Source organism: Citrus sinensis, chromosome 9, assembly GCF_022201045.2.
Source record: "Citrus sinensis cultivar Valencia sweet orange chromosome 9, DVS_A1.0, whole genome shotgun sequence".
In the NCBI taxonomy this organism is placed as follows: Eukaryota; Viridiplantae; Streptophyta; class Magnoliopsida; order Sapindales; family Rutaceae; genus Citrus; species Citrus sinensis.
In genome coordinates this window covers 10,047,779-10,075,133 of record NC_068564.1, presented here as the reverse complement: position 1 = coordinate 10,075,133, position 27,355 = coordinate 10,047,779, and the positions used below count along the sequence as shown (strand labels likewise).

Sequence of the window (27,355 nt, the reverse complement as noted above, 5' to 3'; positions counted from 1 at the left end):
TGGGCCTAATTTTCATTTCCAAGAGATCCATCCTCGACTTCATTCCATCTTTGGACTTTCCAGGAATGTGTAGCAGTGTACCGTAGATGTTCTCACACACATTCTTTTCAATGTGCATAACATCTAATTGATGCCGCACAAGCAAGTGCTTCCAATACTCTAAATTATAAAATATAGATTTCTTCTTCCACCACACGAGATCATCATTGTTCGCACTTTTACGCTTTTTACTGTTGTTTTTCCCCCATATATTATCAATAGAGTCGACCAACTGGAAAATTTCCTCCTCGTTTAATAGTTTTGGAGGGGTTTCATCACATACACTATTGTCAAAGGCTTTTGCTTGGAACTGAAATTTATGACCATGAGGAAGCCAAAGCTGATGCCCAATGTATACATTTTTTCCACTGTGTTTAAGTCTACATTTTGGTGTTTCTACACCACAATATAGGCAGGCATAATATCCTTTAACAGTACATCCTGCTAAATTTTCGTAGTCCGGGAAGTCATTTATTGTCCATAGTAATACAGCCCGCAAATTAAAGTACTCATTTTTGTAGGCATCATATGCCTCCACCCCAACATCCCATAAAGTTTGCAAATCCTCAATAAGAGGTTGCAAATACACATTAATGTCTAAACCCGGTTGTTGAGGACTAGAAATCAAGAAGGACAACATCATGAATTTTCGTTTCATGCACAACCATGGTGGAAGATTATAAGTAATAAGAATTATTGGCCAACAACTATATGCACTACTAAGAGAGCTATGTGGATTGATTCCATCAGCTGATAGAGCTAGGCGAAGGTTTCTAGGATCGGATGCAAAGATCGGCCATTTCTTAACTACTAACTTCCAAGATGGTGAGTCAGCCGGATGTCGGAGTTTACCATCAACCATCCTCTCATTTGCATGCCAAGTCAAGTTCCTAGCAATTTCGGATGACTGAAACATGCGCTTCAACCTAGGTATATGAGGAAAATACTATAAATTTTTTGCAGGAACCCCTTTCCTATATTGGTCTACAGTACCATCCTTTTTCTTCCATCTACATAACCCACAAGTAGGACATTCCAAAAGACCTTCATACTCTTTTCTGTAGAGTATGCAATCGCTTGGGCAAGCATGAATTTTAACATATTCTAAGCCCAAAGCTGACATTGTCTTTTTGGCCTCATACATAGAGGTTGGAATTTCATTATTTTTAGGGAAAGCATCTGCTAAAACACTCAACAATGCAAAAACGCTACTATCAGACCACCCAAATCTACCATTCACATTGAACAATTTCACTAAAAAGGATAACTTAGTAAATTTTGTGCATCCTAGGTACAAGGGTTTCTCAGCCTGTTCTAGCAACTCTTTAAATGCCTTAGGGTCCCCATAACAACCCTTATAAGCATCATTAACCATTTCTAACTCATTATCATTGTCAAACTCTATATTTTGTTGCTGAAAATGGTTTTCTCTTTGAGGAGAAGAACTCTTACGAATCTCTTTCCCGTGCCAAAACCAATTGTCGTATTTCACATCAAAACCATGCATATATAAATGATCTTTTACAGTTGTAGGTGTTTCAAATGATAAATTCCCACAATCAACGCATGGACACCTAATGACGCTACTGTCTCCAGCATTTTTTATAGCAAAATTTATAAATTTCTGGATACCCTCTTCATATTCTGTCGACAGTCGATTACATTGAATCCAAGATTTATCCATTTCTGGCTTAATAATTAATGTTCCTGACATATACATAAAACAAAGAAAGAATGTACATACTTAGAATATTTGTCTAATGTTACAACACCATGTGAATTAAACAAATTTCAAAATTACAAATATAGCAACCAAGAAAGCTGATAAATTGAATTTCATACTTTTCAAAAGTTCACTCTCCTACTATACTATAAATATAATAAATAAGACAGACCCCACAACAAACACATTACATAGTATCATAATTGTAAATTTAAAGATATGTCAATTTTAAGCAAGTGTATAACAACTTCGATCTACGTCAAATAGTAGAGCATAAGAAATGGAACTTACCAAATTAAACACAACAATCTGCTGCTATATCCAATTCCAGGTACAAATCCAGCAACAATATTGATTACTGAAATATATTTTGAATGATCAGTTGATAGAATTCCAAAACTTGGATTCAAGAGGGCTAAAAAGGTACCAATAAATTACATTAATCATATGAGTAAGCCTAAGAAGAAATAATAAATTACAACTTCAAATAATATACATCAGTAGAACAAAAATGAAAGCAAACACAAAGAAAAGCTTCAAGTACCTTAATACAATGCCTTCAACAAATCAAGAACATCGAACTGTCACGTTTATGCAGCAATCACAACTATTTATATTTGACACGCAAATGTTACGACTCAAGACAACAACAGTAACAATAATACCACCAGATGCAAAATAGCTACAACACCACATGCATAGGTAGATGTCAATGAGATGTGAGAATCCCTCAATTTTACATAACAGAATCAGTTACTAAGAATCCCTCCTCAGGCTTTGTTATAGACATTTCAGGCCAATATCACCATCTTCATACACAAACACTCATTTAACTTAACGAAGCTTCAATATCAGAAATAGCTAGAAAAAAAAATTCACACACAAACACATGAATATAATTCAGAATTACCTAGAATAAAAAAAAATTAACAACATTATGCAATGCACGATTACAACTTAAAACAAAACTCAAAATTAACAACATTATATCTTCCTAGGAAATTATTTAGTAAATTGATTACCGAAATATATGCAATACATGCAAATACATTTCAATTTTTTACAAATTATTTACTACTTTACATAAAAGTTGAATAAATAGTCAAAATTAAATACATGCAAATGCAGCAATGACTCACCAGTGGGTGTGAAGCTTCAATTCATTGTCAAGCCTAGGGTTTCAACTTCGGCAACAATGATTTGGGTCTTCTTTCACGGTAAGCGATTGGGTTTCTTTCAGTCAATAAAAGTACCCTGGATGTTGTTCTCATTCCAATTTGGGTTTCGATTAGCACTGACTTCGTCCCAGCAAAGATAGATGATTCAGTGAAACAACCAGAACGATTTTGAAACTATGGGTGTTTGGGTGTCGTTAGTTTGCTATGGCTGGCCTTTGAGGGTTTACTGCAAGTGTGCTAATCGATTTTGAGATTCCACAGTAACGCTTGCAAATTTTCTGAACACTTAGAAAAAAAATTCCCTCTTTTCTCACAAAAATGTTTCTCCTTTTAACAAAACACAACATTTTATTAATTGTTTTCTATTATTTACATTTCTGTTTTCCTCAAACTTGTGAAACATACAACTGAGACGACATCGTTTCACTTTTGTTTTAGTAATATAATATTTTTAAAAATTAAGTTAAACCCGCGCAATTAAAGTCAACATGAAAAATCAGTCTTTCATTCTTGATAGTCAAATAATTTATCACTAGTCTATCATAATTTCTTGATATATGATATTCATATCACCAATATATCATAATTTCTTGATAAATGATATTTCTATCACAGCTATGTCATAAGTGTATGACAGAAACTAAATCTATCACGATTCTATTGTTGTAGGCCTCCAGACCAAAAACTGTCACACAGAGGACTGTCATAGTAGATACTTTTTCTTGTAGTGAGAACAAGACAAATATACATATATATAAACTTCAATGACTCTGGAGACGATTACATAACCCAATGAGAACTTATGGTGCGTTTACTTCATAAAATGAGAATGGGGTGGAATGGAAATGGGAATGGGCTAGATTGGGAATGAGATTCTAATATTTACTAGGAAAAAATAAATGGGAATGAGAATATATTGTAATGTCATTGATGTGTTTACTTGGCAAAATAAATGGGAATGAGGAATAGGAATAAAAATCAATTTACCAAAATACCCATAGTATTAAATAATGTAATTTTCATTAACTATATGTATGTATAAATATTATTATAAAAATGATACTAATTAAAAAATAAGATTAATAATAATAAAAATGTTAATAATGATAATATTAATAAAATAATAATAACAATAATTAATAATAACTAAAACAATAAAGGTAATAAAATTTAATAATAATAATAATGACATTTAAAATAAATAGATAGATTTAAAATAATTGTGATTAATAAATAAATAGAAGGGTGAGAAAAAAAATGAAGATAGCATAACATAATTTTTTTTAGGGGGGGGGATCATCCATATCAATGATCAATACATGCACATAAAATAGTATATGCAAATACATATTCATATTTAATCCCAAATTTAAATGAGTATGTAATTAAGTCTTAATCTAAGACTACGATGTGTCAAGGAGTTAAACCGTCACATTCTACAAATATGTCAAATCTAATGAGCTGAATAAGACACTGCTAATGCTATAGATAAGGAAACTTCAATACCATCCCTCCTTTCCCTTCTTATTCCTGATTAGAGAGTGTGGTGATGCTGTTGATGTTGATAGACAGTCTGCAGAGCATGCTTGATGGCAGAGTATGTAGAATAAGCTTGATGGTCTCACTTTCAGCTGATCATATCGGTCATAGTTAGTATGCTGAGCCAGCAAAGATTGTTATAACGGTTTTAGTAGCTACTAGCTTAGTGTGCATGTGTATGAAGCTTCTAGAAATATCTAGCAAGTAGATTCTCGTTTGTAATCATCCAACTATAACTATTGTAGCTTAGATTCATTCATGTACAAGTTGCTGGTGAATAAAAGTGGAAACAACTTTCTTTCATTTTCTCGTTCTTTTTCTCAATAACCAAACATATTTCTAGCTCATTTCCAGCTCATTTCAACATTGCTACTGGCACGGCTTATGTTATCATCAATTTCTTTCTCGATTCATTTACTTCTTCAACCGTGGTACAATAACTTCCAAAGGGCTAGTCAAGAATTATGCATCATAACATCGAAACAGCCCTTAAAAAAGTAGTATGTTTTTCCTTGAATCAGTAAGCCAGCGATCAGACTGCCAGTATGGCTACAGTAATTTTATGTTGAGACAACCATAAATCTCCCTCACTATTTAAGTATTTTTATGATAAGACAAAAAAAGTTAAAAGCAGTAAGGATATTCAACTTTAAGTAGTACGAAAAAAAGTTAAAAGTAGCAACAAAATTATGATAAGACAATTTTACAAGGATGAAGGGAATGGAGCTGGAATATTTCCACAAAAAACCACATAGCTATTTCCATATAATCTGACAAACAAATAATGAATGAAGCACTAGGGAAATTGATATTATTAATTCTGCTCAAGAAAAACATATCTCCAAGAGCCCTATAATCTAATCATGCTCCCTGTATTCACTACTACTAGAACGTTTACTTTATCTCCAATCTTGAACAATTTCGTCCTCACCATTCTTAAACGAAGAGCTGCATAAAATTTCACAGCAATTCCACCAGAAAAGACCTCATCCATACATCCTAAACCATGACTTGATTTTGCACTAAACCTAACCTAGATATTGAACATAATGGAACTGTTATGCCATATATTCAACGATAGTGTACATTTAAAAAAATTCAAAAATGTTTTAGTAACTGCACCTTAACCTGATTGAGGAAAATGATAAGGGCATGGGACTGGGACAACGAATATATGAATTTTTCGAGGTGTTTGTGTCATTATTCTTGATTGTGCATCACTGTACATGCCATTTATGGGAACACCAATTTCACATTTAGGGATGAGGGGAGCAACCTGTAAAAGCCACACATGTAGAACATTATTAAGTTTGAAGAAATCCACAGAAGTAAAGTTGATCACAATGTCAATGCCATTTACAGAAGGTGAGCATAGGCAAGTGCAAAGTGCTGTGCCAAAGATGAAAAACAGCAGCACAAAATAATAGCAAAATGAAACATTTTTCCTCTTTCTTCCTTTCATTTTCCTTTTACTTCCCTATACAAGTTATTCATGATTACAACTGTTATCCATCAGCCAACTAAAGATAACCATTGATAAGGGATACGTCCTATATCATAAATGCAGGTTAGCAGAGTGTACAACAATGATACCCTTAATCAACTAAAGATGAGAAGGCACTTTCAATTATTGACAATGATTGATCTTACAAAAGAAAACATAATATTTTTCCCTCAAGGAAAGATGAAACATACACATCAGCAATGGCATTATCTCAAATTTAGATGGCAAACAAGTTGTATATCTGGCGGCGCGAAATTGATCGATTTGACCCAAAACCACTAACAATACATACACAGACAGAAAGGGACACAGACTCATAAAACAAAAAGAGATTTAACTGTTGACTTTCATCCCATAAGCTTCTTTAATAAGCTCTGTTCCAGCACTATTTTATATTGTTGTATTTGACTTCGACAACTACTTTTCTATATAAAATTAGATTTCCTTGAAGAAAATATACTGACAAGAAAGAGTAACATTTTTTATGATATGTAGAAAAGATGATCAATTTAGTAGAAGAGATGATAGGTACAAATACTAGAGCAATAGACGTAAGAATAGGAGACAATAAACAATGTTGGGAACTAGGATTGCATCAAGTAAAAACTACATTGTGGCAGTTACACTCTAAAAGGTTCACATATAGTAAAAACTACATCAAGTAAAAGGTTCACTTCAGCTTCATATATAGATGGTTAAGCTTTAGTTGTTATATTTATTGTTGTGGATTTCCTGTCTAGCTTTTGTATATTTTATCTTTACTAATGAAATTTCAGAATTCTCTCAAAATTACATAAATAAAAATGTTAACTACAGAACGAATCACTTACACTATCAACCACAATTACATCAATGGATCCACTTTTGGTCAGTGTATCAACCACACTCAGCAAATTTTCAGTAGAATCAGGTTGTACAATCAGAAGATTTTCTATGTCTATACCCATTGCTTCGGCGAGGCAATGGTCTAATGCATTCTCTACATCAAGATAAGCACAGTATCCCGCCAAAAATGATATAATTCAGAAAAGTAAAGAAAAAGTAAAACTTCATGCAAAACACATACAGAATACTAAATGGGAATAATTTATATGCAGAAATAACATCCCTTTCACATGACTGACAAGTCAGAGAAGACACACATATCAACAAGTAAACAGATAGCTTGAATGATCCATTGCAAAAATATTTGCAATAGACATATTTCTTTTGTATCTTTAATGAGGCAATGTGATGCTCTTTAAATGGCTATGATCGGCCATTATCATTTACCACCGAGGATAAAACTGTTAGAAAATTTTCAAAATAAATGTGTCTTATGGTAAAGACATGTCCTATTAATTGTGCCTTATAGAAAAGGTACCTTTCACTAAAGACATGTCTAATTAAATGATGTCTTGTTGTAAGGACATGTCCATTTAATTGTGTCTTGTAGAAAAGGTATCTTTTTACTAAATGATATAACTTTTCATGGCAACATTTCACTTAGAGATGCATTATTTCATGGTGACATTTCATTTGAAATGGTGATGGTTCAATTTGGACCATTGATTAAAATCAAATCTAGATCCAATGGCCATGAATGAAGGGGTATCATGAAAGAGGATAACCCAAATGAGGGGGCACAAGTATATCTATAAATAAGGGTCATGTTTAAGCCATTTAGACATGAAATGAATGATCCTACACTACTCTTTTCTTAGCATTCCTTTCTAGTACGAATTTCAACACAAAACACTCATTTCTTTTGTGCATTCACATTCCAATATATTGTTTTCTGCAGGAATAATATATTGTTTCTTGGCAGACTTGCAACATTCAAGAGTATTTTGGTTTGCTTTCGTCGATGCACAACTCAAGCAAACAAACAAGTGCTTCATTGTATCCTGGAGGTGTATTTGCTTAACCCATGTGCATCACTCAATTGGTGAGGGCAAATAACGTCTTAAGGAAAGCAACATTTGTAACGTACCTTGAAGCACACAAAATTTCTGCGGTTTCTTCCTACATACAGAGTTAGTTGTAAACACATTACTTTACATAATAAAGTTCCACCATTATTGTTGTATTTCTCTATATTTTCATTCCCCACAAATTTACCACCAACAAAAACCGTATTTTATCTTCCTGTAACCAAGATTTTTAAATTCCAGGCCTACTCATATCCAATCATTTTTTTTTCAATAAAAGACACCAGAATTGACTTTTTAAAATTCTGATAAATGTCTTCAAAGTAAATGTAGGTTAAGTCAAGAAAATAGACCAAAAAAAATCTTAATGACAGACATTAACCCATATTTAGAATTTAGATATAAAACAAATAAACTCTAAGATGACTTCTTGATATCAACAGTTATATGATTCACAAAATGAATTGAATCAGGCATTAAAAACAGAGAAAGTGTGTAAATGGTCAAGATTCATTCAAATGAGTTTCGCGAGTATCATTAAGTTGAAACTTTTAAGTGCAAAAGTATCATTAAGTTGAAACTTCTAGTAACACCAGCTATTTAGCAGCAAGCAGCAAGTAAAGAGAAAAATACATGCAAAAAAATTAATAAGAGATGCAATTTTGATTTTAGCTTAACTTCTTGCAAAAACTACGGTAAGGTGTATCAACAAGTTATTATTCATTTCAGGCCATCAATCATTTTGGTGGATTGGTGTTCTCTAGAAAATTTGCTTCAAGGGTACATAATATCTACTTACAGAATAATGGCCTTAGTCACATGTACAATAATCAACTTATGGAAGAATGACATGTGCTGCACTTTGGCTCTTTGAAGCCTGGCTACAATTTTACTGGGGTACAAGCTGACATGAGATGTATATGAGTTATCCCAAGTTAAAGAGATAATATATCAATATGGAGAAGTTAGAAACTATTGCCAATCGTTTGGGGAAAAAAGAAAACACACGCACACTGCTAATACTAATTTGGTTAAACCAAAGTATAAGAAGCCAAAATCTCCAAGCTTTTGAGCTTCCTTGATAACATGAAGTGCTAACGTTGTTTTGCCAGATGCTTTACACCCATATATTTCTACAATTCTTCCCTGGAGGGGATCTCACATTAAAGTTCGGGTCTTTCATTTCTAATTGCAGCTGAAGTAAAATGAAGATGAATGCAGCAGCTCTCACAGAAAAATCTTCCATATAAAAGCTAGTACTGCATAAATAGAAAATAACAAAACATGTTTATGAACTGATTCTCTATCAAATTCCCGTGCAAAAATATAATAATAAATAAAATTAAGAGTTAGGCATTGATACACCTGCCATCATTCAACTCCTGTACATTCAGCATCAAACTAGATATCATTGAAGATTTAAACTGTAATTAGAAATAACAGATAAATCATTAAAGGAAAAGGGAACTAATTCATTAAAAATTTCCATTCTACCTAAAACATGGGATAATGGTTTCTAAAGTTTTTGCATAAGCATGGTATGGTCCCAGCGGAAAGCAAATCTGGCCTAAATTTTGAAATTAGGTGATTAAATTCTGACCTAAAAAGGCATATTTTCCAACCAACAGATCAAATAATTAAACTCTGACTTGTTATATGTAAAAAGTTCCAGTATATGGTTTTGGCATCGGTTTTTGACTGAAATAATAGTGTGTCAACAAGATGCACAAGTATTGCAAACTTTACTTTCATGTAATTATGGCAAAAGAAATCTTTTGGTAATGATTCTATTGGTTTGGCTCATGAGATTTCAAAAATTTCAGGGGACACTTCCTGCAGCCACATGAAATGTACAAACTTACCAAAGTCCCCAATGAGTTAAAAAGTAATAATTTAAAAAAAAAACATAAGAGTGTGAGGCTGTCAGCAATAAACTAGCTCAGGAATGTCATCATATATGGCAGTACGAAACAGCTGAACTCTCTTTAACTTGTTATCTATCATGAGAAGCAACAAACAGGTATCATAAATCCTTGAATTGTCATTCACCAATAATCTATTCCATATCTATGTGTGCAACATATGCTTATTGAGGAAAAGGCGCAATGAAAAAATGATTTTTCATCTAATCACCTTTAGTAATCCTCCAATCCCAAGCGCTAGATCAAGCTTTAAAGAGCCTGTAGGTATTACAAGCCCACGCCTTGAGCTCACTACTAGAAAAATGAGTTTTACTGACACTAATTTAGCGTCAGTAATTACTTTTATTGACACTTGTTAATTGTGTCAGTGTTGCTCAAGCCATAACACATTGACACTAATTTTTGGTGTCAGTAATTTTTGTGTCAGTAATTTGTTTCACTATAGTATCACTAAAATAATGACACGATGATGTTGGTATTTAATGATACTATTTACACGTCAGTGATTTATGTGACTATAGTATCAATAATAAGCTAGCTCGATAATATAAAAAATTATTAATGTCAATTTAAATATTTAGTGTCAGTATTTAATAATGTTATGCAGGATTGGTTAATAAATTTTTTTTATTCTAATTATATTTTTCCTGAATGTTTTACAACCAAAAGAAAGCTCAAAATATATTAAATATATAAACTGTCACAATATAATTCACATAATAAACATCCCAAATACATCACTCAAATTCACATGATTCAACTACACCACTATCTGGAAAAGAAAAATATAAGTACTAAATTAATTTTTCAACAACCACAAAGTACGAATTTAGTTTCCACCAAAAAGAAGCACAAGAACATCACTCAACATCCATCTGCAGCTTCATTTTTTTCCCACCTACAACAACATAAAATCAATTAGTATGGAAATAGATTATCGAAAACAAATTGATTGTGAGTAGTTAAACAGAGCAATTGAAGGACGTTTCAACAACTAATAAAACAATAAGAAATAAGATTACAATAATACTGAAAGTTATAGAAATAAAGAACCTTAGCTTAAGTTGTCTGAAGAAACCATGTTGGATAACCTGCTACAAGTCACAGAAAACAAAACATCTAAGTCAATCTAATTAAAAACTTCCTATTTTTTATAATCAAACAACAGAAATCTGCAATCAAAACATCCATTTGCCCACTCAAACTTTCAGCCTTAGCATAAACTTCTTTCACTTTAATCTCATAAAACTTGTCAAATTTATGAAACTCTCATCAAGCCTTCTAAAAAACTACCGCTCTCATTCCCCTCCTTCCTCAACAATCCTCAAAAGTATTTCCATTGCAAAATAGCCCAAAAAAATTATAGGAGTTGTTTTGACTTTAGAATAGCAACAAAACAGCCCCGGGAAATCTGTAGGGGCTGTTGTGCAGTGAAAACAGCCACTAGAAATTTACAAGGGCTGTCTTGTTGCTGTTCTATAGTAGAAACAGCCCCTGCAAATTAACACTTTCAAATGAATTAGAAAAGAAAATAATGTTACCTATGATAGGCATCATTGTTGAAGTCATAGCAGATAGCCTGCAAATTAACAATAATAACAGCATTTACATCAGTTTATGAAACTGCTTTTATTGGTTTTTTTTTTACAAGGATATGTATATAAATAATAGTGCATTTAAACTTACATATATAATGCATCTTAGACCAGCCATTAATGTGGTATAGTTTTTGTAAAGTACCCTATTTACCTCAGAAACTTCACTTTCCTCTATGCCAAGATTTTGAATTATCTATTATACACAAAGTAAATTCGTAGAAACTAGTTATACATTTGTTAAACAAATAAACAACTTAAATGACAAAAGTTTACTAACTAAATAGAAATGCACCAAGGTCATTATAAATTGGCACTACTTACTGAAATGATCAACAACATTGACACTAACACCTCATACATAAATTCAGATTTTAAGCGTATAAAGAGAGTTCAAATGAATGATTGCTTATACATTTTATAACAGATTTTACAACAATAAAGTAGATAAATGGCAACTCTACTAGAGGTATGTTTCTAGTATAAGGAATCAAGCATAAGTAAAGGAGCAAGGTAGTATCTTATCATCCGCATAATCTGTTAACATAAATATGTTAATAATATTGATTTTGATGATAACAAATTTTAAATGTATTTTGACAAAAATATTGGAGCTATTTCTTAATAAACGAAAACTCTTTTAATCATTGCCTTATTTCTTCATAAAAGATGGTTTCTCAAATTAGAAAGAAATTCTCGGCAAAAACTTGTTTAAAATTGCAATTCTAGTTATAAACGGTGAACCGTTTATTTTAAACGGTTAACCGATTATAGGCAGAGAGTAACACATTTCCTAAACCTCTAACCGTTTATGGAAAACCGAAAAGACAATAGATAGGAAGGTTACTGGAAATTAACGGTAAACCGTTTGCTTTTAAACGGTAAACCGTTTGCTTTTAAACGGTTAACCGATTATCACCAGAGAGCAACATATTTGCCTAAGCTCTAGCCGTTTATGCTTAACAGAAAACACCCAAGATGGGAAGGCTATTGGAAATTAACGGTGAACCGTTTATTTTTAAACGGTTAACCGACAACGTCCAGAATTGAAGGTTGTCCTTCTCTGGCATTGATTAACGAAAACTGATAAGGCTAAATTGTTGTGCAGGTTACTGGAGCCAAACGGCAAACCGTTTATTTTTAAACGGTCAACCGATAACACCCAGAGAAGCCACTTTATGCAAACCCTTAACCGCTAAATGAAAACGGATTAACTGATGTTCATTGTGCAGGTTACTGGAGACAAACGGTTAACCGATAATATCCAGAAACGTTACTTCATGCAAGTCCTTAACCGTTTATCGTAAACGGATAACCAATGTTCATCTTGCAGGTCTCTGGAAGTTAACGGCGAAAGGGCAATCCTAAACGGCAAACCGTTTATTTGAAATCTGGCCCAACGGTAACTTTGACCAGCCTAAACGGTTAACCATTAATGGCTAACGGCGAACTGTTTTCTGTCCGACAGTTTGTAACGGCTAGATTTTCGGCTCCAAATATAAATAAGCTCATTCAAATTCAAAGAAGGTTGAACAAAACACTATCATTGAGCATATATCCAAGAATACAATCTCCATAAAGCTTTAAATAGATTCTCTCTTCATTTATTCACACATTGGGCATTGATTTGTAATATTAAATATTGAGTGAGAGAAACAATTTGTAATCTTTTACTTTGAGTGATTGTAAGTGTTGGGATACACTTGGGTTAAGAGATTGGGGATAATCCCTTTTTGTAAAGGTCCATTGACACCTTGGAAGTCAAGTGTAAGCATTTGAAGCCTTGGAGGCTTGCTTAGTGGAATCCTCAAGCCCGGAAAGCTTGGAGGCGTGGACGTAGGCGAGGTTGGCCGAACCACGTAAAAATCTCGTGTTTGAATCTCTCTTCCCTTATCTTTTTGTATTGTGATCATCTTAATTGTTATTGCTTTGAATTTGTGTTGGATTTGCATTGAGTTTTAGTTTTAGTTCTAAATAATTTTTAGAATCCCAATTCACCCCCCCTCTTGGGTTGCTTACTTGTATTTCATAATCAACACACCATGACAGAAATCGAATCAAATAAATACTACGAGTGCCGAATGGAAGAAAGAAATTAAAACATTTTCTGTAAAATATTATTATTAATGAATAACATGTCTTAATATAAAGCGAAAAGTTTCCGATGATAATATAAATATCCAAAACTATATAGTCAAATACTCAAAAGCTGAAACCAAAATATCAGAAAAAAATTTATAAAAGCAATAACATAAACCTAAGCAGTAAACACAACAGACCCACCAGCTTTTTTAATTTTCTTCTTGGCTGTTTTGGAAACGCTTCACCACAACGAGTTGGTTCTCAAGCAAAAGGCCCTTACCCAAAACCTTAAAGTAGCCAAACTGAGTCACATCGATCCTGGGAACAATGTCTTTGGAAGCCTTGGCTTTGACCTCCTGAGGTACCATTGGCCAAAGCCTTTTTTTTTTTTTTGATCCATGACAATGAAAACTGATCTTTTATATATTCAAGCAAATGAAGTGAAACCCCTACTCAAAGATACCATAAAAACTAGATGACAATTTTGAACACTAGTGTCTAAAGCCCAGAGGCCTATGTATTTGATAAAACAACTGACAGAACACTAAACACATAATGTTGAAATTCAAAAGTTAAAAGGGTCAAACAGAGAATTGAAACATAATATGATTCGCCCTTAAGATAAATTCTTGGCCCTCAAATCACATGCAGAAGCAAGCTACAGTGAAGAGAGATTCGGAAGAAGCACTGAAAATGCCAAAAGATCGAAGTTGCCCTTCTTGAGAAAACCGACCTTATGATTACTAAGGCGATTCAGGCAAGACAACTACTACACGAACCCTAAAAATGGAGTTGCTTACCTTCTTCAGGGGATGCGGGGCAAATTAAATTATTACAGTATTACTCACAACTCAATTAATTTGAGTATTTGACTAATCTAATTTAGACAAAAAATTAATGAAAAAATTAAAAAGTGGAATCTCAACTCACTGTCTCAGGCGGCCGGCGCGATGGCAACGGCTGAACGCGGCTGCAAAAGCAATAATTTAGACTGGAGGGTGAGATGGTGACCAGAGACGGAGAAAGTGAGAGAGACTAAACGAGCGTGAAAGAGAGGGGTTGTTGCTGCTGTGTGTGCCTTCAGAGAGAGAGTGAAAGCGAGCAAGCTACTGCAGTGTGTGGTATGACCTGCTGGGCTGCCGCCGCCGCCGCCGCCGCATGGGCTGCGTGTGCCGTTGTCATCGTGCGTGCTACTAAGGCCTTAGAGAGGGGCTGCCGCTGGTTAGCGCTTAGGGAGAGTTAGGGATTTAGGCACTTGGAATTTTAGGGATTTGGATTTTAGTTTGTTTGAGAGGGAACAAATTTTGGTGGAGGGAGATCAAAAATTTTGTGTTAAATTATAGCAAAGGGTTGTAGTTAATTATATACGGTTTAACCAAACAAAGAAATATATGCACACAAGTGGTTTGTAGTTTGAAATTAAAATTTTAACTTCGGAGATATTGAGTTCGAGTCCAAGTAAAAACATAATTAGAATTATATTTGTTTTTATAACTGATACTAAAGTATCAGTAATTACTAAGGTTTATGCTACTGACACCTTAGTACCAGTGATTTATGATATATATTTGTTAAATGGAAAAAATGATCCAAATGTATAACATTACTGACACTTTTTACAAAGTGTCAGAAACGAAGTGTCAGTAAAGGTCATTTTTGTAGTAGTGGCTAAAAACCCGCTTGAAAGATATCATAAGTCTCGTTTGGGATTGAGGCGCTGTAACATTGAGCTCCTGTGGAGAAAAGCTGTAATTATAAAATAGAAGTTAAAAATATATAACAAATATAATTTTTAAATAATAATTTTGACAAAATTATTAATAATATAATAGATTTTTCACCACGCAAGTAAAAAATTATATCAATATAGCTTCTAAGTTACAATAACTAATGTTTACCAAACACCTTAGTACTGTACTTTTTAAGCTACAATTGCCTAACTTCAATCACAAACGGACCCATAAACTCTTTACCAAAATCATTGGCAAGCTGTAAGAGTGCCCGGCGAAGAGCATTATCTTTCTCCATTATTTTGGCATCACCATGGAGTTCATCATCGAATTCTGAAACTTCAACTGACAGTACAAAATGAAGTCACTTCTAAAAGTCGGATCATTACTGATCCCAGGCTAAAACAAAAAAATAGCATACAGCTAAGTAACTTCGTGCTCAAGAAAGAAAATTATATTCAATGATTGTCCCGCTTTTGCAAGAACAAACTAACAATTAATGAAGAGCAGAAAATACAACTGCAGTCACAACAGATTCGCTGAAATAGATATAATAAGAGATAACTGTAAGTGAGAAAAAGAAAATATTAAGTGCCGAATATTTTATAAATTCACATGCATGTGTCGTCACAGCTAATGTTTCAAGACTAATACGACTATAAGAGTATAGTTTCTAATCAAAAAATTGGATCACTTCTGGCAATTCCATGCCAATAGCATTTATCTTGTCCCCCAAAAAGAAAAAAAATGCCAAGCATTTATGAGTCAGAAAACATTACCCACAATAGGGACTATTACAATCGCTCGCTGGCTACTGAAAATCTGAAATCATAATTATATTTAACAATGGATATCCGTTTCAATGATGCGTTCCTCAATCCACAACACCATCCCATGACAAATTTGTATTACCCGAATACAAAGATTCGGATCCAATCCGAATACAAAAATTTGTGTCCTACAACTTGCTTTACCAATCATTACCACGTGGCACAATCATAGCCATTAAATCATGAACGGTTGAGATTTAGTCAAAATTGCCAGTTATCCCATGCACTCATACCTATTGTAAGCTCATTTTATCATCCAATCAGTGCTTGGTCAACACAAAAAGTCAAATTTTTTTTTTACACAAGCCCAATTTTAAGCCGATCTTAACTCATCTTAAAGTTTTTGGACCTCTGGAATCCAAATTTGACCTCCATTTATATGTTTGGAGCCTCGAATTACATGAAATTAATATTTTACCTAATAAACACACAAAATTATATATATTTAAAACATAATTAATAATTCCTAACATATTGCATAAACACAAATATAAATTATAACATAAGCATAAAATAAAATTATTATTGCTTGATAATTAAACAATTTTTAATATTAATCATAGTCCCCAACCAGCTTATTGCTAGTCTCTAGCAATTAAAGCGTTATATTAAATTAAGATTTACAAAACTTACATGCAAGTTAATAATTATTCATCTATCCTCTGAAGTACCAAATAAATGAACTCTCCCAAATTTATTTACATCTTTGATGTTCACTAATTATCCAGAATATCATCAAACCTTCTTTTGAACAACATTTTCGTTCCAAAATTCATTAGAAATTCTATCTTTAGGTAGTAGATTATTCACACATATTTTAAAATATTACATTTTTAACCCATGTAGCGAGCTTTAGGTCAGTGATTCTCGGACTAATTGGCTTTAGGGCACTGGGTGTTGAAACACCCTTAAGGACTTAATTACTCGGGTTCTAGATATAGCAAAATTAAAAGCATTCATTTTTTTCTTTTTTTGGTTTCTTTTTTGGTTTTTCTATTTTTTTATATTTTATTTTTACAATATACACTTTCTACTACCTTAGATATTATCCATAATAAATCAAAAGAACTAAATGTTGTAAAATTTTAACTTACAACTCACTAGTATGTGTCATTGTGTGTGTGTGAAGAATGATTCAATAATACTTGTTAAATGAGTAAACAATTAAATGACTTAATAATCAAGTGGAGAGTTCACAAATTTGAGTAATTCCAAGAAAGGAGAACAAAAATAATTTACTATGAATTTCAAAATCAAAATATAATACAACAAGACTATTAGGATGCGTCTCAAAAGTTTTGACTCTTTACATAGTCATCCTAGACAAAAACAAAAATGTTTTTTTTGGTTTTTTTTTATAAAAAAAAAAAGAAAAGAGAAAAGAGAAAAACAAACACACATATTTAAAAACATACGTCAACTGTCCCCACCCCCCAACCTAATCTAAACATTATCTTAACAATTTATAATTTTACAGATATGCATAAAAAAAAGATAAAAAAATAATAAAAAAAGAAGAGGAGGAGAAGATCTCACATGAACTCGATGCAGAAGCTTAAAAGCGGATAACAAAAACAAGAAAAAGTCAATTTTTTTTTAAATAACACTCTAAGATTAAGAAGATGCATTTCTAGAGGTACTGCATTCTTCATATCCAGCTATCTTTGAATTAAATTTGTCCTAAGTTAGTCAACTCTAAGCTAAGAAAATGCGTTTCTAGAAGTACTGCACTCTCAATATCTAGCCATCTTCGACTCAAATTTAGTCCAAAGTCAGTCTTTACAGAAAATTTTTTATAAAAACATCACTAGGACTAAGATATTTCACAATTATCAATTATTCCCTCCCCACAGCCTGAAAGAGACATTGTCCTCAATGTTTTAAAAGGAAAGAGGAAGCGTTTAGAAGACAGCACATGAACACTACACCAGAAAATATTTACATACAGAGAGTTAAATCTAATTTGCACTTATTATTACTACTACTGCTACTATCATCAGTCGACCAATCCAGTGCAAAAGTCTTAGGATCTGGCCCTAGTGTATAAGCTTGTAAAAGTTCAAGTAACTCATTAGCAGTAGAAGCAGAGATAAAAAGTTTTTTTACAGAGTGTGAAACAAAATGATTCTTTATTGCATGGTTAATAAAAGTTAGCAAGCCATTATGAAAATTATTAACATTTAAAAAACCGATGAGTATTTTTATGAATGTTTAAGTGGGCCCAAAATGCAAATGTAATCAGTGCCTCAAAAGTTGTAAGATCTCCTGGCAAGAAAATAAAAGCATCAGCATGATTTAACATTTCAAATATTCTTTCTTACATACCTGATACTACTAATTCTTCTCCAATTGGTGGGTCAGACAGGCATACTAGAGGTCTAATTGCTTTTGGGATGATGCCTAGTACTTAGCTTCCTCTAGTAAAAATAACTTTCGAGACAAGTCTTGATAACCATCGTTCACCTTCTCCATATATTTAAAGATCTTGGTGACAGTAATAATGAGAAACGGTTGTAAATGGTTTGGCATATTTGTCAAATGATGAGTAAAGCTCGTGGCTCAATAATTCAAAAGCAAACGATAAAAAGAAAAAATAGTAATTAGAAAAAGCAAACAGTAAAATAAAACAAATATTTATTAAATACAAAATCACACCGCTAAATACAGTAATGCAAATGATAAAATAACAGGAAAATAAAAAGGATATTTACTAGTAGTTGTGATTGTGGCTCACATCTTCCTATGATTTTATGTCTAGTAACGGCTTGAACACCCTCTATAGGTCGAGGATAGGCTTCCCATCCAGTTTTCTTATAAACTAGTAAACAGGGTCTTTTTGAGTCAGATTCCTAAGACTAAATTGTGCACTTTCTTTTTGGAATAGTATCCACAAATTATGAATCTCAAGTTGCACATATCCGCTTCGTTGCTTCTCAAGAGATCGTAAGATATCATTCAACAATTCTTTACTCAGGCCATCTTTAACGAATTTAATTTTATCTTCACCATTCCTAAAGTTTTATAAACCTCCCATTTGCAACCAAGTCTTATACAATTATAACATTTTAAGCCAAGTCGTTTAGCTCTCCTTTTCTTAGCAAACGTACTTTTACCAAAACCAGGTACGTAAGAAACAAATGGATCAGAAAACTCACCTGCTAATCAAACATTTGCTTCAATTGACCAACAAATGTCAGAAGGAATGCCATTGATCATTAACAAACACAGTCGTTCACAAAGAGCTTTGTAAATTTTCCTGAGGGCATTCTGAAGGAGAGAGGGAAAATGCTTATGCAGTTTATGTTGTTTTTTTCCATGTTTGATTTTGGGGTTTCAGTTATTGTGGGAAACTAAAGATACTGACTTAAGAAGGCACGAAGTACCATTATCCACCATTTGTATGGGAAAATAAATCAAAATACACCAAAATAAAGAGAATTAAAACTGCAAAATCAAATCAAATGTGAAATTGAACAAAAACAATAAAAAGAAATCACACAAAGAAAAGAAAAAATGAGAAAAGAAAAATGAACTTACATTCGTCCTTTTATTGAGTTAACTTTAAGCTTTAATTGATATTCATATATACTTCTCTCTACTGCTCTGAGTTGTCTTTCTAGATCCTTAACATAGGCCTTTTAAGTGAAATTTCACATGCATAAATCTTTTAAGATGTGTGAATAGAAACTTTCTTATTGAGGTACTCATGATGTATAATGAAATTGATGAGAGAAAGTACAGATGTCAAACAAACACGCTTAAACAAGAAATATAATGCTAAAAAAAATGTACAGTCCATCAATTAAAAGAGAAGGAAAAAAACCAACAATGAAACGGCAAAATAATAGTAAAACAAAAAAATAAATCAGTCATTAATGACTTAATCAAGTATTGTTGGGTCTGAAATATAAGTGTGCAACCCAAAAGGGGGGTGAATTGGAATTTTAAAATTTATCCTAACAAATCCACACAACAAGCAATCTAATGTCTTAACAATAATTGAAAACAATAAGTTCAATAATAGCACAATAATTAAAGAGTAAGGGAGAAGAGAAACAAACACACGAATTTTTACGTGGTTCGGCAATTCTCGCCTACGTCCACGCCTCCAAGCTCGAGGATTTCACTATCCAAGCCTTTTCAAGGCTTCAACGATTACAATTGACTTCGAGGTGTCAATAAACCTTTACAACAAAAAGATTATCTCTCAATCTCTTCACTCAAGTGTCTCACACACTCAAACTCTTACAAATGAATTGAAGAAATGAAAGTTACAATTAAACTCACTCAATGAGTAGATATTCAAAGATGAAGAACAATGAATGATTCAATAATTTGTGTTTTGCAAGTTGAAGGCTCAAGATATCACGTGTGCTTTTTGTTTTTGCTTGTTGGAGAGAATTGAAAATGAGTTGGATTTGAGTTCTTATAGTTTGAGCTCAAAAACTAGCCGTTATGCATATTTTGGTCGTAACCGGATTACCAGTTATGGACATCCGGAATTCCGCTTAATGATACCGTTACAGCCATAATTTTGAATTTCTGAACATCCGGATTGTCGCTTTGTCACATTCAGATTTCCGCTTATGCTCAGTAGCTTACTGCCCAACAACCGGATTTCCGTTTGTCATGATCCGGATTTCCGCTTGCTACAGTAACTGCTACAATGAATATTTTTCCAAATTTATAGTTTGACCCCAAAACTTTATAAAACTGTAGTGTGGCCCAAAACGTTATGAAAGTTTGCAAAAAGGTCCAATTTCAGAATTTTAGAATAATTCTTTGTCAATCCCACAACTTTTTGAAATTATGACTTCGCCCAAACTTTGTGAAATTATAGAATGGCCTAAAAACATTTAAATAGTTTCAAATAGGTCCAAATCTGAAATTTAAAAACAAAGATTTTAAAAATACTTTCATTTTAGTCCAAAATACTTTAATTTCATAACATCATTTTCTTATTATAAAAGCACAATTCATAAATCTTTACTTAATAAATACATGTGGTTTGTTATCATCAAAATCAATATTTATAGCCATATAGGCTAACAGGGTCACCCAAATTGATTTCGATGTCTTCTTCACGTGGGTGATGTTCTAAATATGGTTTTAATCTTTGATCATTAACTTTAAACGTGACACAGTTCTTTAGATTCTCAATTTCTATGGCCCCATATGAATATACATTTTTTACAATAAATGGGCCACTCCATTTTGACTTTAACTTCCCTGGAAATAAATGAAGATGAGAATTATAAAGCAATACTTTTTAACTAATCTCAAACGTTTTCCGAAAAATTCTTTTATCATGAAAAACTTTTGTTCTTGCCTTAATAATTCTTAAATTTTTGTATACATCATTCCTTGATTCCTCAAGTTCATTCAATTGTAATTTTCGCACATTACCGGCATCATTTAAATTTGAATCAAAAACTTTAATAGCGCAAAGTGATTTACGTACAAGTTCAACAGGTAAATGACAAGATTTACCATAAACTAACTGATAGAGTGACATTCGTAATGACATTTTAAATACAGTACGGTAGGCCCAAAGTGCATCATTAAGTCTAAGAGACCAATCTTTTCAGTTTGGGTTAACCGCTTTTTTCAAAATTTGTTTTATCTACCTATTTGCTAATTCAACTTGACCATTTGTTCAAGGATGATAAGGGGTAACAACTTTATGTGTAATTCCGTATTTCTTTATTAAAGACGCAAATCACATATTACAAAAATACTTACCTCCATCACTAATAATGGCTTGAGGAATTCCAAATCGACTTAAAATGTTTTCTCTTAAACATTTAGCCACAATTTTGCTATCATTATTTCGACAAGAAATTGCTTCAATCCATTTTGAGACATAATCAACTGCAACTAATATATACACAAATCCAAAAGATGATGGAAATAGACCTAAGAAATCAATTCTCCAACAGTCAAATATTTCAATCTCAAGTATGTGATTTGAAGGCACATGTTTCTTTTAGTAATTGATCCCAATTTTTGACATTTTCCACAAGTTTTACAAAATTCATATGTGCCTTTGAATATGGTAGGCCAACAAAATCCACCCTAAAACATTTTAGTAGTAGTTTTTCTTAAAGAAAAGTGTCCAACACATGCTTCAGAATGACAACAATTAATGACACTACTTATCTCATTAATAGGAATACATCGCTGAAAAATTTGATCTCGGCAATATTTAAACAAGTAAGGGTCATCCCAATAAAATTTCTTTACTTCAACAAAAAAAAATTTCTTCTCTTGAGCATTCCATTGCAAAGGCATTTTACCTGTAATAAGGAAATTAACAATGTTAGCATACCATGGCATTAAAGTAATAACAAATAAAAATTCATCAGGGAAAGAATCATTGATGGGTGTTATATTAGTGCAGAATTCGAATGTGAGTCTTGATAGATGATCATCAACGATATTTTCAGCACCCTTTTTATTTTTGATGGTAAGGTCAAATTCTTGAAGTAACAAAATCAAACAAAGTAGTCTCAGTTTGGCATCCTATTTACTTATCAAATATCTCACAGCAGCGTGGTCAGTAAACACAATAGATTTAGAGCCAAGCAAAAATGAACGAAATTTGTTTAATGCAAATACCATAACAAATAATTCTTTTTCAGTTGTAAAATAATATATTTGAGCACTATCCAAAGTCTTACTCGCGTAATAAATCACAAAGGGCTTACCATCGCTTCTTTGTCCTAAAACAGCACCAACAGCAAAATCACTTGCATCACACATTAATTCAAAGGGCAAAGACCAATCAGGAGATTGGTATAGGAATTTGATAAATGTGGTCTTTTCTTGGTTCTCAAGTGCTATAGGAATTTGATAATAACCAGAATATCCATCTAAAAAGCAGTAGTAGGGATATCTAGCTACTCTTTCTAAGATTTAGTCAAGGAATAGTAATGGAAAATGATCTTTTCTAGTGGCTTCATTTAACTTTCTATAATCAATGCACATATGCCAACTAGATGTAATTCGTGTTGGAATTAATTCACCTTTTTCATTTTTAACAATCGTGATTCTAGATTTTTTAGGCACTACTTATGTAGAACTTATCCACTTGCTATAAAAAATAGAGTGGATAATTCACATATCAAGCATTTTAAGGACTTTTGTTTTGACTACCTCTTTCATGTGTGGGTTTAATCTTCTTTGAGGTTATTGACATGTTCTAGCATTTTCTTCCAAATTAATTATGTGTTTGCAATTTAAGGGATTAATGCATTTAATATCAATTAAAGTCCATCCAATTGCATTTTTATTCCTTTTAAGAACAGTTAGTAACTTACCTTCTTGGTCGCTTGTTAAAGTAGAAGAAATTACAACATGATAAGCTTGTTCTTCTCCAAGAAAAACATATTTCAATCCTTCAGGCAAAGGTTTCAATTCCAAGTTAGGTGTTTCTTGTTGTTCTGTCTTTTCAATAACTCCAAGCTCCTCAAATTTTGGCTCTTCATCATAATTCTGTACAGAATCAAGCAACAAATTTATATTAGAAATATCAAATTCAAGTTACTTATTTGACTCAATTGAATTAACTAAACAAACATTAGAGAGTTCAGAAAAATCCCCTTTTTGAATATTTTCCTCAATACAAGATTTAAGTAATTTATTTTGTTCATCAGTATCATCTTCATTCTTATTTTCTTCATTAAGTTGCCTGAGCATATTGAAAACATTCAGTTACAAAGTCATATTTGCAAAGGATAAATTCATTAAATCATTCTTACAATTAATAAAAGTATTAGCAGTTGCTAAAAATGGTCGACCTAAAATTATAGGAATTGGTTTATAATTATTCACAACAGGTTCAATTTCCAAGACAATAAAATCCACAGGGTATATGAATTTATCAACTTATACTAAAACATCTTCTACTATTCCTTTTGGTACTTTAACTGATCTATCGGCAAGCAAAAGCGTAGTTGAAGTTAATTTTAGCTCACCAAGATTAAGTTGAAGATAAACCGAATATGAAAGCAAATTAACACTAGTACCGAGATCTAGTAAAGCATGTTCAACTCTGCGATCACCAATAATATAAGAAATGGTAGGACAACCAAGATCTTTATATTTCAACTTATTATTAGTAGACATAATTGTACTTACCTGTTCGGCCACGAAAGCACTCTTTCTTACCTTCAATTCCTCTTAACAGTGCACAAGTCCTTTAAAAATTAGGCATATGAAGGTACCTGCTTGATTGCATCTAATAACGGAATATTAACTTTCACTTGCTTAAAGATTTCATAAATTTCAGAAGAGTGGTTTGATTTTCTTGGTTTATTTAATGCATGCGAAAATGGTGGTTCATGTGGAACACTAGTTAATTCTTCATTAGGTGTAAGTTCATTTAGCCCTTCCTTACCCTTCGAATTTTCATCATTTTCGCAAGGTTCAGGCATAGGTATATCAACAATCTTACTACTACGAAGAGTTATAACTCACTTGACTTGGTCCATAGGTGGATTTTGTTGAAACTTAGGATTTGGCGGTGGTTGGGCTGGAATTTCCTTTTTCTTGAATTGTGAGTGCAAAAGCAATTTTAGCAAGAGTATCTTTCAAATTAGAAAAAGTTGTGCATTTTAATTGTTAATAACATCTTGCTTTCTGATGAATGAATGCATTGTATCTTCCATATTTTTCCAAGGTAGTGGAACATATAGAGCATAAGGCTGAGCATTTTGAAATTTTTGTGGAGGTAGTGCTTGTGAAGATTGTGCATTATTATTATTGCTTCAACTAAAATTCGGATGATTTCTCCAACCAAGATTATAAGTCTGTGAGCTTGATCATTTAAACATTCTTTAAGTGCAGATAAAGTGGGACAATCTTGAGTGAAATTATCATTCGAACTACAAAGATTACATACAATCTTCAACTTTCCTAACTAGATATGCAAATTTTGCTTGTAAATCATGATCTTCCCTAAGGTTATGGATTCCTCCACTAGATGGAGATGGCTGTTGCTTATTTATCAATTCAAAAGTTCCAACAATATCTCAATGTTGTGCATTTTCAGCTAATTGGTCAAAGTAATCTAGTGCATCTTCATGATTTTTATCCCTAAATTCACCATTACACATCATTTCAACAACCTGTCTACTTTGGGGTATTAAGCCCTCATAGAAATAAGTGACCAATCGCCAAGTTTCAAAACCATGGTGTGGGCATATGTTAAGCAATTCTTTAAACCTATCCCAACATTGGTATAATGTTTCTCTGTTTTTTTTTTAATAAAAGAAGTGATTTGTCTTTTAAAAGAATTGTTCTATGAGGTGGAAAAAAATTTTCAAAAATTGTTCTTGCATGTTATTCCAAGGTCTTATTGATTTATATCCAAGGTTTTGTAGCCAAGTTTTAGTTTTATTTTTTAATGAAAAAGGAAAAAAGCTTTAATCTAATTATGTTCATGCTACAATTTTTGTCTGTGTATGTATTAAAACTTCCTCAAAATCTCTTAGATGCAAGTATGGATTCTCATATTCTAAACCATGAAATGTTGGTAAAAGTTAAATAATACCTGGTTTGAAGTTGACTCGAGATGCTTCTAGAGGAAATACTATACACGACAGTGCTTCAGCTTTGGTTGGATTCATGTAATTTCTCAGAGTTCTTGGTAGATTCTGATAACGTGCATGTTGAGAATGGTTGTCTCCCTAATCAATCTGAAGATTAGGTTTGCCTAAAAAGTGGTCATCTTGGTTCTCGTCGATGATTAGTGGTGGAGATTGAGATCTATGAATTAACCTGCCACTTGAAGTTCAACACCAACGTCTCATGTAATGGTTATTTCACAAAAATAATATTCAAACAAATTATCAACACAAAAACTAAATAAAAAAAACAAAAAAAATTAAATATGCAAATAATAGAAGTGTACAAAAATAAAAATAAAAATAAAAATAAAATGAAAATTTTGGTGATTAAACCCACCAATATAAAATAAAGAATAAAATAAATGCAAAATAAAAAAACTGAAAATTAAATAACAATTTTGGTGGTTGAACCCACCAAATAAATTAACAATATAAAAAATAAATAAATAAATACTAAATAAAATAAATATTTAATATTTAATAACAATAGGCGGTAAAAACCTGCCATAAAATAAAATAAATACTGAAAATTAAATAACTGAAATAAAAAATTAATAAAAGTTAAGATTTAGTAGTTAGTTTGCTTGGTCCAAATTAAGTCAAAATAAGTTCAAGTTATGATTATTGTGAGAAATCTCGTCTGGGGATCTTGTTGCAAATTATTTATAATTTTATGGCCACACCGCAGTGTTTAGAAGTCTATAGTAAGCCATGTGGGATGAAAGTAAAATTTCTGAAAGATGTTGGGGTCAAAAGAGAATTTGAGAAAGGAAAAGGGGTATAAAGGAAACTTTACACAAAGAGAAAAATCAAAAACAAAAAAATAAAGCAAAATAAAAACTTTTCCCAGGCAACGACATCAAAAACTTGACATAATTTAAAAGTAATTTTTAACTCCCAAGTATAAGAATGTCTTATTATATTATAGCTCGGTGAGTTCGAGGTCGTTCTACATAGAAAAGATTTAATTTATTTATTTTATTTTATCTAAAAATTGAAAATAAAACTTAAATATAAACAACTTAATTTAAATAAAACTATGAAATTGAATTAGTTAAGGTTGTGGTTCCACTCTTAGTAGTAAATAAAACTTAATAAATTCTTTTCGCTATTTTAATAGATTTATTGCCCAAAAGATTAATTATATAAATTATTATTATTTCCCTTTAATTTTATGATGGATTAAGTATTTATTGTGCCAAAATTTAATTTGTCTACAATAAGTTAAAATACCATTTTATCATACTTTATATTAAGATATTAAGAATTTATTGTGCCGAACTCCCTCGTTTGTCTACAATAAATCAAATTTCAAAATATAAAAAATGTATAAAATTAAATAGAAAATAATTTAATTTATAAAATTGAAAATAGATTTTGATTAAATCATATTTATTTTCTAAGAATTTCACCTTACCCTAACTATTATTATTTAGTTAAGAATAATTGAAATAAAAAGAATTATTAAAATTAAATTACTTATTATTAAAAGTAATAAAAACAACTAAAATTGAAAATAAAACTAAATTTATTTATAAAAATAATTATCCAAAATATTAAAAACACACCTAAAAATTAAGATTACAGGGAGATGGAGAAAATTTGAGAAGAAGAGAGATGTAGAGAGATGATTAAAAACATAAAAATGAGGCTCTATTTATAGAAAAATAAATT

The 27,355-nt window shown here is 32.0% G+C and overlaps 1 pseudogene; it reads right to left on the bottom strand.

Annotated features, from left to right (window-relative positions):
• Nucleotides 1-24,487, bottom strand: part of LOC112495812 (DNA repair protein recA homolog 2, mitochondrial-like) — a 58,000-nt pseudogene extending 33,513 nt beyond the window's left edge.
• Nucleotides 24,488-27,355: the final 2,868 nt, after the last annotated feature.